At 44.6% G+C, this 11,296-nt stretch overlaps 1 protein-coding gene across 1 annotated transcript in view; it reads left to right on the top strand.

The window, feature by feature from the left end:
* Positions 1 to 992: 992 nt before the first annotated feature.
* The window catches only part of LOC129707488 (extracellular sulfatase Sulf-2-like), a 146,802-nt gene continuing 136,498 nt past the window's right edge, over positions 993 to 11,296 (top strand). The window contains exon 1 of the mRNA XM_055652545.1: positions 993 to 1,099. The gene's annotated coding sequence lies outside the window, so the exon portion shown is untranslated. The remainder of the gene's footprint in view (positions 1,100 to 11,296) is intronic.

Raw genomic sequence — 11,296 nt, 5'->3', positions numbered from 1 at the left:
ATCAGGGGGTATGAAGAGAAGGCAGGTACAGGATACTGAGTTGGATGATCAGCCATGATCATATTGAATGGCGGTGCAGGCTCAAAGGGCTGAATGGCCTCTACTCCTGCACCTATTTTCTATGTTTCTTTGTTTCTATAAAGCCTGGTCTTAAATATTTGTGAATTTGCTCATATTTATGTGATGCCGATGTTTCAAATACTTTAAGAAAGAGAGTTGCGGATCACAGATGTTTATGCTTTGATGACAAGCGGAACTACTGTATGTAGATGGGACAGACATGTTATGGTTCATGTTTAAGAAGGAACTGCAGATGCTGGAAAATCGAAGGTAAACAAAAATGCTGGAGAAACTCAGCGGGTGAGGCAGCATCTATGGAGCGAAGGAAATAGGCAACATTTCGGGTCGAAACGTTGCCTTTTTCCTTCGCTCCATAGATGCTGCCTCACCCGTTGAGTTTCTCCAGCATTTTTGTGTACCTTTGTTATAGTCTATACATGAGTATGTTTTTTTTTTGGAAAGAAATAAGGCAATAATGAATAAACCAAAAATTGGCGTGCTGTCTTTAGATTTTGAATCACGCCAACACTAGGCATGAGATAACCGTCCCAACTATCATGTCTACACATGTACATCAATTTTCATTTGAACAAAAATAAATTGTAAGTCGAAGGGGGGAAGATCATCCATGACATGTTTTAGGATTCGCTCGTGTTTTAGGTCAGAAAATTAATGTACAAGCGGCACGGTGGCGCAACGGTAGAGTTGCTGCCTTGCAACGTCCGAGACCTGGGTTCAATCCTGACTAGGGGTGCTGCCTGCACGGACTTTGTACTTCCTCCCCGTGACCAGGTGAGTTTTCTCCGGGTGCTCCGGTTTCCTCCCATGCCCCAAAGACGTACGGGTTTGTAGGTTAATTGGCCAAAGTTGAATCTTGCAATCTTAGTTGTATGCTCGTTCTATCTGCTCAATAATCTAACCAAGGCCCTTTTTTTTCAATTAAAGGTAAACTCCAGGAGTGCACGTTCAAAATCTGAGAGTGATTTATTCTGCGTTCAACAGAGCCTTGCCAGAACATTTGACCAAAGAAAAATTTCAGGTAAATGCAGTAATTTGAGCAGAACACAGACGATTTATCATCAGACCCTTTGCAATGTCTGTTTATGGTCTGGTCCAGAGATGGGATTCTTGTCTATATTTATTTTTCAAATGTGAGGCATGTTTTGAAATAAATCTTCAGGTTCTACGGAATAATCTGATTACATTCATGAGTTGAAACTATGTTCTGGAAAACGGTCAAATAATTTTGGAAGATAAGAGGATTATGGACAGAAATGCTAGTAATTATTGATGGATGGCGCAAACAAAATCCATCTGCCCTGATGCGAAAGGCCGATTATTTATTCACCTGCAAACTTTTTGATGCTAAAGTGAATTATTTATTATTCTGAAGGGATCTGTTTTCTTTCACTGTTCACAACCAAGGATTGGAGGCTTGAAGCAGCATATTAACCATCGGTGGACAAAGTAAAAGCCCTGTCCCACGGTACGAGTTCATTCCAAGAGCTCTCCCGAGTTTAAAAAAAAATCAAACTCGTGGTAAGCACGGGGAATGAACGTAGCGGGTACGACGGAGCTCGGGGACGTCTCTCAGCGCTAACGGCAGGTACTCGGGAAGACTCGCTGACGACAGGTAAGCACGGGAAGACGCGTGAAGATTTTTCAACATGATGATAAATGTCCACGAGAGCCCCGAGTACCGACGAGTGGCCATTACCGTAAATCTCCGAGTTCGAATCAGGGCAAACTCGGGAGAACTCTTGGAATGAACTCGTACCGTGGGACAGGGCTTTTAGAAGTAAGCAGTGGTTCACTGTTCAAGGGCACATATTTTTCAATGTTCACGAATTTTCAACACTTTTTCATGTAATATTTGCAAACAAGGAATCTAATTTGGTTGTAATTTGTATGTTGTTACCCATTTATGATATGGGGCGCAGCAGTAGAGTTGCTGCATTACAACGCCAGAGACCAGAGTTCAATCCTGACTGCGGCTGCTGTGTGTTCAGTGTTTGTATGTTCTCCCTGTGACCGCGTGGGTTTCCTCCGGGTGCTCCGGTTTCCTCCAAAGACGTACAGGTCTGTGGGTTAATTGGCTTGGTAAAAGTGTAAATTGTCCCTAGCGTGTGTAGGCTGGTGGTAATGTGTGGGGAACGCTGGTTGGCGTGGACTCAGTAGGCTGAAGAGCCTGGATCCACGCTGTATCTCACTAAGCTAAACTAATGATTTGTCTTGTGTATCAACAGCTCGCTGTGTCTAGATTAGTCTTCCAGCGCTGAACCGTGACAATTGCTGCCATTAATATATCCCATAACACCACACGTTCCTGCGTTTACCCAATGATATATTATCCATGTGAATGGACACAGTGAAGACCCTTTTTTCAAACACTTCAATTAAATTTCCTTTAAACCTGTATCAGTGTGGAGTGAAAAGACACAACATTTCAAATCCCGTTGTAAAGCTGAGAGCTGGCGAACCGTCCAGCCATCCAATTCTTTGAACCTATTCCAAGGCCTCTTATAATTGAGATACTAATACTGAGCACAGAATTCTAGATAAAGCTTAGCGAAAGCCTCGTCCAAAACCAGCAGATAATTAGGAGTGCCAATGGAATGTTGACCTTCATGGCAAGAGAATTTCATTACAAGATTATAGGTATCTTTCTTCAATTATATTGGGCTCTAAACATAGATTACGTTTGAAATGTGTTTTGTGCAGTTCCGCGCTCCCTGCCAAAGTGAGGAAATACTCGCTCGTGGGGAAAGCAAAGAACAAAGACTCGCCAGATTGAATCGGAAGCCTCTGATCTGAGAGGATGAAGGAGGCTGGAGCTATGATCTCCAATCTTTGAAGAACGAGGAATGATCGCATTGAAAAGTACAAAAATCTTAAGAGGCTTGTGAGCGAGATGCAGGGATGATGTTCTCTCTGGCTGGGATAGATTTTTTGAAAGTTCCTGTTTAATACCGTCAAAGTTGACTTTTCCCTCAGTTTAAAAAATGCAACTTGTGGACCAGATTTGTTTATTCAATTCTTGCTTAGTTAAGAGGTACAGTGCGGGAACAGGCCCTTCGGCCCACCGAGTCTGCGCCGACCAGCGATCCCCGCACATTAACACTACCCTCAACACACACAAGGGACACTTTTTAACATTTGCGCCAAGCCAATTGACCGACAAACCTGTACGTCTTTGGACTGTGGGAGGAAACCGGAGCACCCGGAGAAAACCCACGCAGGTCACAGGCAGAACGTACAAACTCCGTACAAACAGCACCTGTAGTCGGGATCGAACCCGGGTCTCTGGCGCTATAAGGCAGCAACTCTACCGATGCACCACCGTGTTGCCCTTTCATGGACTATCATGCCTCGTGGTTGTGCCATGTATACACCAGTGCCTGCGGTTATGGGGAGAAGGCAAGAGAATGGGGCTAGGAGGAAGAGATGGATCAACCATGATTGAATAGCAGAGTAAACTTGATGGGCCGAATGGCCTAATTCTGCTCCTATCACTTGCATAGATTTTCTCCGGGTGCTCCGGTTTCCTCCCCCTCTCCAAAGACATACAGATTTGTAGGTTAATTGCCTTGGTAAAACTGTACATTGTCCCCAGCGTATAGGATAGTGTTAGTGTGTGAGGATCGCAGGTCGACACGGACTCGGTAGGGCCGAAGGGCCTGTTCCCGCACTGTACCTCTTAACTAAACAAGAATTGAATAAACAAATCTGGTCCACAAGTTGCATTTTTTAAACTGAGGGAAATGTCAACTTTGACGGTATTAAACAGGAGCTTGGGGCCGCGTTGCTTTTCTAAACCAAACTAAACTAAACTTAAACACCTCAATATCATTTTTAATGAGTATATTCTGTTGCTTTAAACAACTTGCATACAACATCCTATCCGTGAAAAATTGTTCAAACTCATCCCCCTGAAATGCATCCCGCCTCGAGGAACCTGAAGGCTCGTCGGACCGTGGAACCGGGATGGAGACGCTGGACGTGAGGAGCAAGGGCCTGTAGGAGGGTGAACCGTGATGGTGCCTCCAGCAGCTTCAAGGCACCCCCGGGATACAAAGATGGCCGGGCGAGGAGAGGAGAGGGATGTCTGGTTCGTGGGCCGAGCCAGTGGAAGGTGACGGAGGAAGGCCCTGCTGGAGCCTGGGGCTCGCCTGGATCGGGAACCGCTCCAGTAGACCAAGCGCCCGGGCCGACCAGACATTGGAGATGGAGCCTAAACATGGTGGCGCCCCCATGTGTAAATATGCAAATATAGATATGAGTGTGCAGTTGCACATGTGACTAATGAAGCAGCATCCAGCCACTGATTCTCATGAATGCACTGCAGCTTTTAAGGCAAGAGACAGCAGGAGTTTAGGAACTTTAGGATAGTTAAGTTTTCCATTAAATAGTTCTGCACATTTCATGAGGCTGTTTGTGCTTAAATCATAGAGATGACCATGCTGAAAATCCACAGCTTCTTGGTATCAGCTCCCTGTGTTGGCAGAGGAAGGGTAAATGCTTTAATATACCCATGCCCATAATTCACAGGTGATTCTGACTGAAGCTGCTATTTATCATTTTGATGGGTTCAGCTTGGGCTGCTGTAAGCAAACACGATGAATGTAAAAGCTGAACGTAAATATCAACCACCACCACCTCCTGCCTCCACAAGCTGGGCTTGTACACTCTGGAATTTAGAAGGAACTTCTTCTTGTGCATGGCGGTGCACAGCCTAAATTTGTAGGCCAACTTGTTCTATTTTATCTATTTGCTTGTGCATGTGGGATTGATTGCATTAGTCGAAACAGGGTGGACCACGTGAAGGTTGCAATCTCCCACGTGAAGGATGAGAGGGGATCTTATTGAAACATATAAGATTATTAAGGAATTTGACACACTAGAGGCAGGAAACATGTTCTCGATGTTGTGGGAGTCCAGAACCAGGGGCCACAGTTTGTGAATAAGGGGTAAGCCATTTAGAATGGAGATGAGGAAAAACTTTTTTCACCCAGACAGTTGTGAATCTGTGGAATTCTCTGCCTCAGAAGGCAGTGGAGGCCAATTCTCTGGATGCTTTCAAGAGAGAGTTAGATAGAGCTCTTAAAGATAGTGGAGTCAGGGGATATGGGGAGAAGGCAGGAACGGGGTACTGATTGTGGATAATCAGCCATGATCGCAGTGAATGGCGGTGTTGGCTCGAAGGGCCGAATGGCCTACTCCTGCACCTATCTTATATTGTCTATTGTCTATTGTCACACCTCCTTTATACTTTGCCCTTCTCACCTTAAAGCCATCCCTCGAGCATTCAATTCTCCCATCCTGGGATAAAGGTTCTGACTGTCTACCCCATCTATGACTCTCATCTTTAGTTTAGTTTAACAGGCCCTTCGTTCCCCTCAATTCAACACTACCCGACACACACGAGGGACAATTTTACATTTACACCAAGCCGATGAACCCACGAACCTGCAGGTCTTTGGAGCGTGGGAGAGAACCGAAGATCTTGAAGAAAACCCACGCAGGTCGCGGGGAGAATGTGCAGACTCTGTACAGACATGCACCCGCAGTCAGGATCGATCCTGGATCTCTGGCACTGTAAGGCTGTAACTCTACCGCTGCGCCACCATGCTGCACTGGTCTCTAACATTTGATTTCTCCAACCTGCGTTAAAGGTTCTGACTGTCCACCCAGCTATGCCTCTCAAATACACGTCTATCAGATATCCCCACAGCATACGACACTCCAGAGAGAACATTGGAAGTTTATCCAACTAGGGTTGCCAACTGACCCGTATTAGCCGGGACATCCCGTATATTGGGCTAAATTGGTATGTCCCTTACGTGACTGCCCTTGTTCCGTATTTTACTGCTACTACTCAGGTCGAGGAACTCGTCGGGTCGGAGCTCCACGTCCGGCCCCGCCTCACCTGCCCGACGTAGTGCAGCCCGTGGAGTGCAGCAGCAGCACCTCGCCTGTGGCCCTGTCGGTCGGCAGCCGGCCAGCTGTCCGACCTTCGGACCTTCGCTTACCGCCAACACCACCACCCCTCCTTCTCATGGTCGATCATCGGTTCATGAGTTGGATGGGGCGCTGGACTTTGCACGCGACGTTGCCCAGGCCAAAACTCCTCAGCTGGCCCCGCCCGCCAGCTGGGCTTTGTGTGCGGTCCAGCACCCGGGCCAACTCATCATTCACCCAGCCACGGCCGAGCTGGTCAACGAATCGATGTCGGGAATTTGTCCTGTATTTTGACCTTTTGTCCCTTATTTGGGAGTGAGAATGTTGGGAACCCTAATCCAACCTCTCCCTGTAGCCAATACCAGTAGCAGTGGAATTGCTGCCTTACAGGCCCGGCTTTGATCCTGACCACGGGTGCTGTCTGTACAGAGTTTGTACGTTCTCTCTGTGACCGCGTAGTTTGCTCCGGGTACTCCGGTTTCCTCTCACACTCCAAAGACGTGCAGGTTTGTAGGCTAATTGGCTTCAGTAAAATTGTAAATCATCCCCAGTGTGCAGTGTAGTGTTGGTGTACGGGGTGAACACTGGTCGGCAGGGACTCAGTGGGCCGAATGGCCTGTTTCCGTGCTGTGTCTCTGAACTCACAAAAAAGGTAGGCTATATTCTTGAGAGCCGGTCAGGGCACAGTTTTCACACAAAATGTATGTGTGTATGTTGGCATGGCCCGCTAACAGGAGGTCATGCGTCAGGAATGCAGCTTAAAACCAGAGTTGCAGTTTACGGCGTGGCTGAGACATTATCTAAGTCGATATTACGAGGAACACTGAATGAGGTAAGTTGCAGGCGGCATTGGATTTCACCACTTGTGGGAGTGCAGATGCAATCTGGACAATGCTACTTTCAGCTTTAGAGCTTAAATAGATGTTTATGTTAAAATGTATTTTGTGCGTCTTGTTGCTTTTTATTGGTATGACTGTATGGCAAATCAAATTCCTCGTATATTGCTAATAAATAGACAATAGACAATAGGTGCAGGAGTAGGCCATTCGGCCCTTCGAACCAGCACCGCCATTCACTGTGACCATGGCTGATCATCCACAATCAGTACCCCGTTCCTGCCTTCTCCCCATATCCCCTGACTCCGCTATCTTTAAGAGCCCTATCTAACTCTCTCTGGAAAGTATCCAGAGAACTGGATGAGGCAGTATGATTATGATTATGATGATTATTGAATGAGAAGATTTCAAACTTACCAGCCATGGGATTTTATGGACGAAAGATTCATAATTAGATTGCAAAACTTAATTCCAGTCATTTTAACATTGAAATCATTGTCGCAGCAGATTTCTATATTGTTCAAGAGATTACTCCCTCTAGCTGCTAAGTGAACTGCATGGTTAAGGGGAATGTCTTTATATGCATGCGACCTTCAGAGCTTCTTCACAGATAAATCTTCAAAACACAGTCTTTTGATTAATAAATTCTTTGTTGTTGATGAAAAACAATAAGGTACATCCAAACTTCTTCCGACTCGTACACTATAATCTTCATCGAACTCCAGCTTATCGCTTTAAACGGTAGAAAACTCCTCCTGTCATTGTTACATTTCGCATTGTCTCCGTTACACTTTGCATGGTCTAAGGGTACACCTTCCCCATGCTGGTCAGACCTGAACTTCAACAGCCACATAAAAACAGTCACAAAGTCAGCCTACTATCACCTAAAGAATATATCAAGGATTAAAGGACTTATGTCTCAGCAGGATTTGGAAAAACTTGTCCATGCATTTATCTTCAGTAGGCTCGACTACTGTAACAGTGTCTTTACAGGTCTCCCTAAAAAGTCGATCAGACAGCTGCAGTTAATTCAGAACACTGCTGCTCGAGTCCTCACTAAGACCAAAAAAGTAGATCACATTACTCCAGTTCTGAGGTCTTTACACTGGCTTTCTGTCTGTCAAAGAATTGATTTCAAAATACTACTGTTGGTTTACAAAGCACTGAATGGTTTAGGGCCAAAATACATTTCTGATCTTCTGCTTAGCTACGAACCACACAGACCTCTCAGATCGTCTGGGACAGGTCTGCTCTGTGTCCCCAGAGTCAGAACTAAACATGGAGAGGCAGCATTTAGTTTTTATGCACCACATATCTGGAACAAACTCCCAGAAAACTGCAGGTCTGCTGCAACTATCAGCTCTTTTAAATCTAGACTGAAGACTTTTCTGTTTGCCGCTGCCCTTCAGTAAACAATACAGTTTATTAATTGCCTATACTGCACTGTAACTTCTATTCCTGGTTTTATTCTAGTTTAAATATTTTATTTGATTGCTTTTAATTTTGTAATTATTTTATCTGAATAATCTAAAAATGGTTTTACATCTAAATGTCATTTCATATGTGTTTCTTTCCAATGCTTTTAATGTTTTATGTAAAGCACTTTGAATTACCTTGTTGTTGAAAGGTGGTATACATATAAACTTGCCTTGCCTTGCCTTGCCTTGGTCCTAAACTGAACTAAACACTAAGCTTCTACGCAAGAAACCTAGCTACCAACATGCCCTAAAATACATCATCAATCCCAGCCACAGTGTGTGTGTGTGTGTGTGTGTGTGTGTGTGTGTGTGTGTGTGTGTGTGTGTGTGTGTGTGTGTGTGTGTGTGTGTGTGTGTGTGTGTGTGTGTGTGTGTGTGTGTTTGTATGTGTGTGTGTGTGTGTGTGTGTGTGTGTGTATGTATATGTGTGTGTGTGTGTGTGTACAGTGTATATACGTATACATGTATATATGTATATACACACACACTGAACGTTTTTTCCCTTGTTTATTATATAGTTTACAGTGTACTATGTTTGCATATTCTGTTGTGCTGCTACAAGTAAGAATCTCATTGTTCTTCCTGGGACATTTGAGAATAAAACCCTGTTGACTCTCTTCAGCCACCTGCATCCATTGCGTAGTGTTATGGCCAACTTGCTCGAGCTGTTCCACTTGATGCCACTTGATCTAGGAAGTGTGAATGGATGCGGAAAACCTGAGCTACCGCTCTACAAACATGTCTCCCTCCTCACTTGGGCATGAAGGCAGATTCATACTGCTGGAGACAAATCTAAATTATAGTAATTTGAAACAATTATGATCAAAATTGCGCTCTGAGAACCAGTCTCCAGAGCAGGCGTGCATTCCCACTACAGTTCCCATTTAGAATCTGTTTTCACCCTATCATCAAATTTAACACCACGTTTAGCGGATTTATAACAACATACAGCAATTTTAGTTCTCTCTTTAGGTAATTGAAATTTAAATCGGCAAACACATTCTGAAGGTACACAAAATTGCTGGAGAAACTCAGCGGGTGCAGCAGCATCTATGGAGCGAAGGAAATAGGTGATGTTTCGGGCCGAAACCCTTCTTCAGACTGATTCTGGGAGCAAACACATTCTGAATATGCCTTATCATACTTGTCTGCTTATCATGTTTGTCTGGATATGGCTAGATGCAGGAAGATTGCTCCCGATGTTGGGGAAGTCCAGGACAAGGGGTCACAGCTTAAGGATAAGGGGGAAACCCTTTAAAACTGAGATGAGAAGAACTTTTTTCACACAGAGAGTGGTGAATCTCTGGAACTCTCTGCCACAGAGGGTAGTCGAGGCCAGTTCATTGGCTATATTTAAGAGGGAGTTAGATGTGGCCCTTATGGCTAAGGGGATCAGAGGGTATGGAGAGAAGGCAGGTACGGGATACTGAGTTGGATGATCAGCCATGATCATATTGAATGGCGGTGCAGGCTCGAAGGGCCGAATGGCCTACTCCTGCACCTAATTTCTATGTTTCTATGTTTATCACACTATCTTTTCTTGTGGACAGACCCAAAATGCTGATGCAGCTCAGCGGGTTAGGTATTATCTCTGGAGGAAAGGAATAGGTGACATTTTGGGTTGAGAGCTTTCCTCAGACCCCTTTCCTTGTCACTTTTAAGGCCCTGACCCACGATGCGAGTTTACCTAAGAGCTCTCCCGAGTTTAAAAATAAATCACCCGTAAACTGGTGCTGCCCACTACAAAATCTCAAGACAATCAGCTAATACAATGTGTTAGGTTAAGATCCACTTAAACTACAATCCACAGTTTAAGAATAAGGCATAAGCCATTTAGAACGGAGATGAGGAAACACTTTTTCACACAGAGAGTTGTGAGTCTGTGGAATTATCTGCCTCAGAGGCCAGTTCTCTGGATACTTTCAAGAGAGAGCTAGAAATCTTAAAGATAGCGAAATCAGGGGATATGGGGGGAAGGCAGGAACGGGGCACTGATTGGGGATGACCAGCCATGATCACATTGAATTGTGGTGCTGGCTCGAAGGGCCAAATGGCCTGCTCCTGCACCTATTGTCTATAATGTATTCACTCCAAAATGTCCCAGTACCCTCGCAATAGGATCCAACTGCATCTTAAATGTTTGTCTGGAAGGGAGGTCAGTTACATGTATTGAAATACCTTTCATATGAAGAAAACATTCTTGAAGTTGGTCCAATTTTAAAGATTAGTTTTTGGTTCTGTTCCACAATTATATTTCCATTAAATCTTGACATCTTCAGTGCCTTCAGGTTACAGTCGATGTTGTTTTCCGCCCTGAACTAGCACGCAGCGGCCTCAGCAATTCATCAGAGGATTCCCATCGTGACAGCTGTGGAATTTAAATGCAAGTATTCACATAAATATTGAAGCTGGTTTCACTGATTATTACAGGATTATTCAAAACTATATATTTGGAGGCAGCACAGTGGTAGAGTTGCTGCCTCAAGGGCCAGTCCCACTTTCATGACATAATTCACGACCTCAGCCGAGTTTGCCCTTGATTCATACTCGCAGCATGGTCGTCACGAGGTCGTAGGAGGTCGTAGCAGGCCGTGATGCTAGTCGTAGGTACTTGTGGCATCAAGTAGGTCGGGACGTTTTTTCTAACCTGATGAAAAATGTCCTTGAGTAAAAATGGCGGTGAATTATGTCGTGAAAGTGGTACAGGCCCTTTACACCCTCTAGTTTAGAATCCTCTGCCCAGGAGATAAATCTGTGTTTGTGTGTTTGTTTGTTTGTTTGTTCCAGTGAAGGTGCTGTGCACACGGCAGCCAGACAGCCATCGCTTGTCTTTTCCTTTTGTTTTCACTTTTAATTTAAAAACACAAGTTTTTTTGTGTACCTTGTGTGTTGTGATTGTCGGCAGACCAATTTCCCTCTGGGGATGAATAAAGGTTCATCAAATCGTATCATAGAGATAAGTTC

This window comes from Leucoraja erinacea, chromosome 21 (assembly GCF_028641065.1).
Source record: "Leucoraja erinacea ecotype New England chromosome 21, Leri_hhj_1, whole genome shotgun sequence".
NCBI classification, from domain to species: Eukaryota; Metazoa; Chordata; class Chondrichthyes; order Rajiformes; family Rajidae; genus Leucoraja; species Leucoraja erinaceus.
The sequence above is the reverse complement of the archived record's forward strand: the minus strand, read 5'-3'. Positions and strand labels throughout refer to the sequence as shown.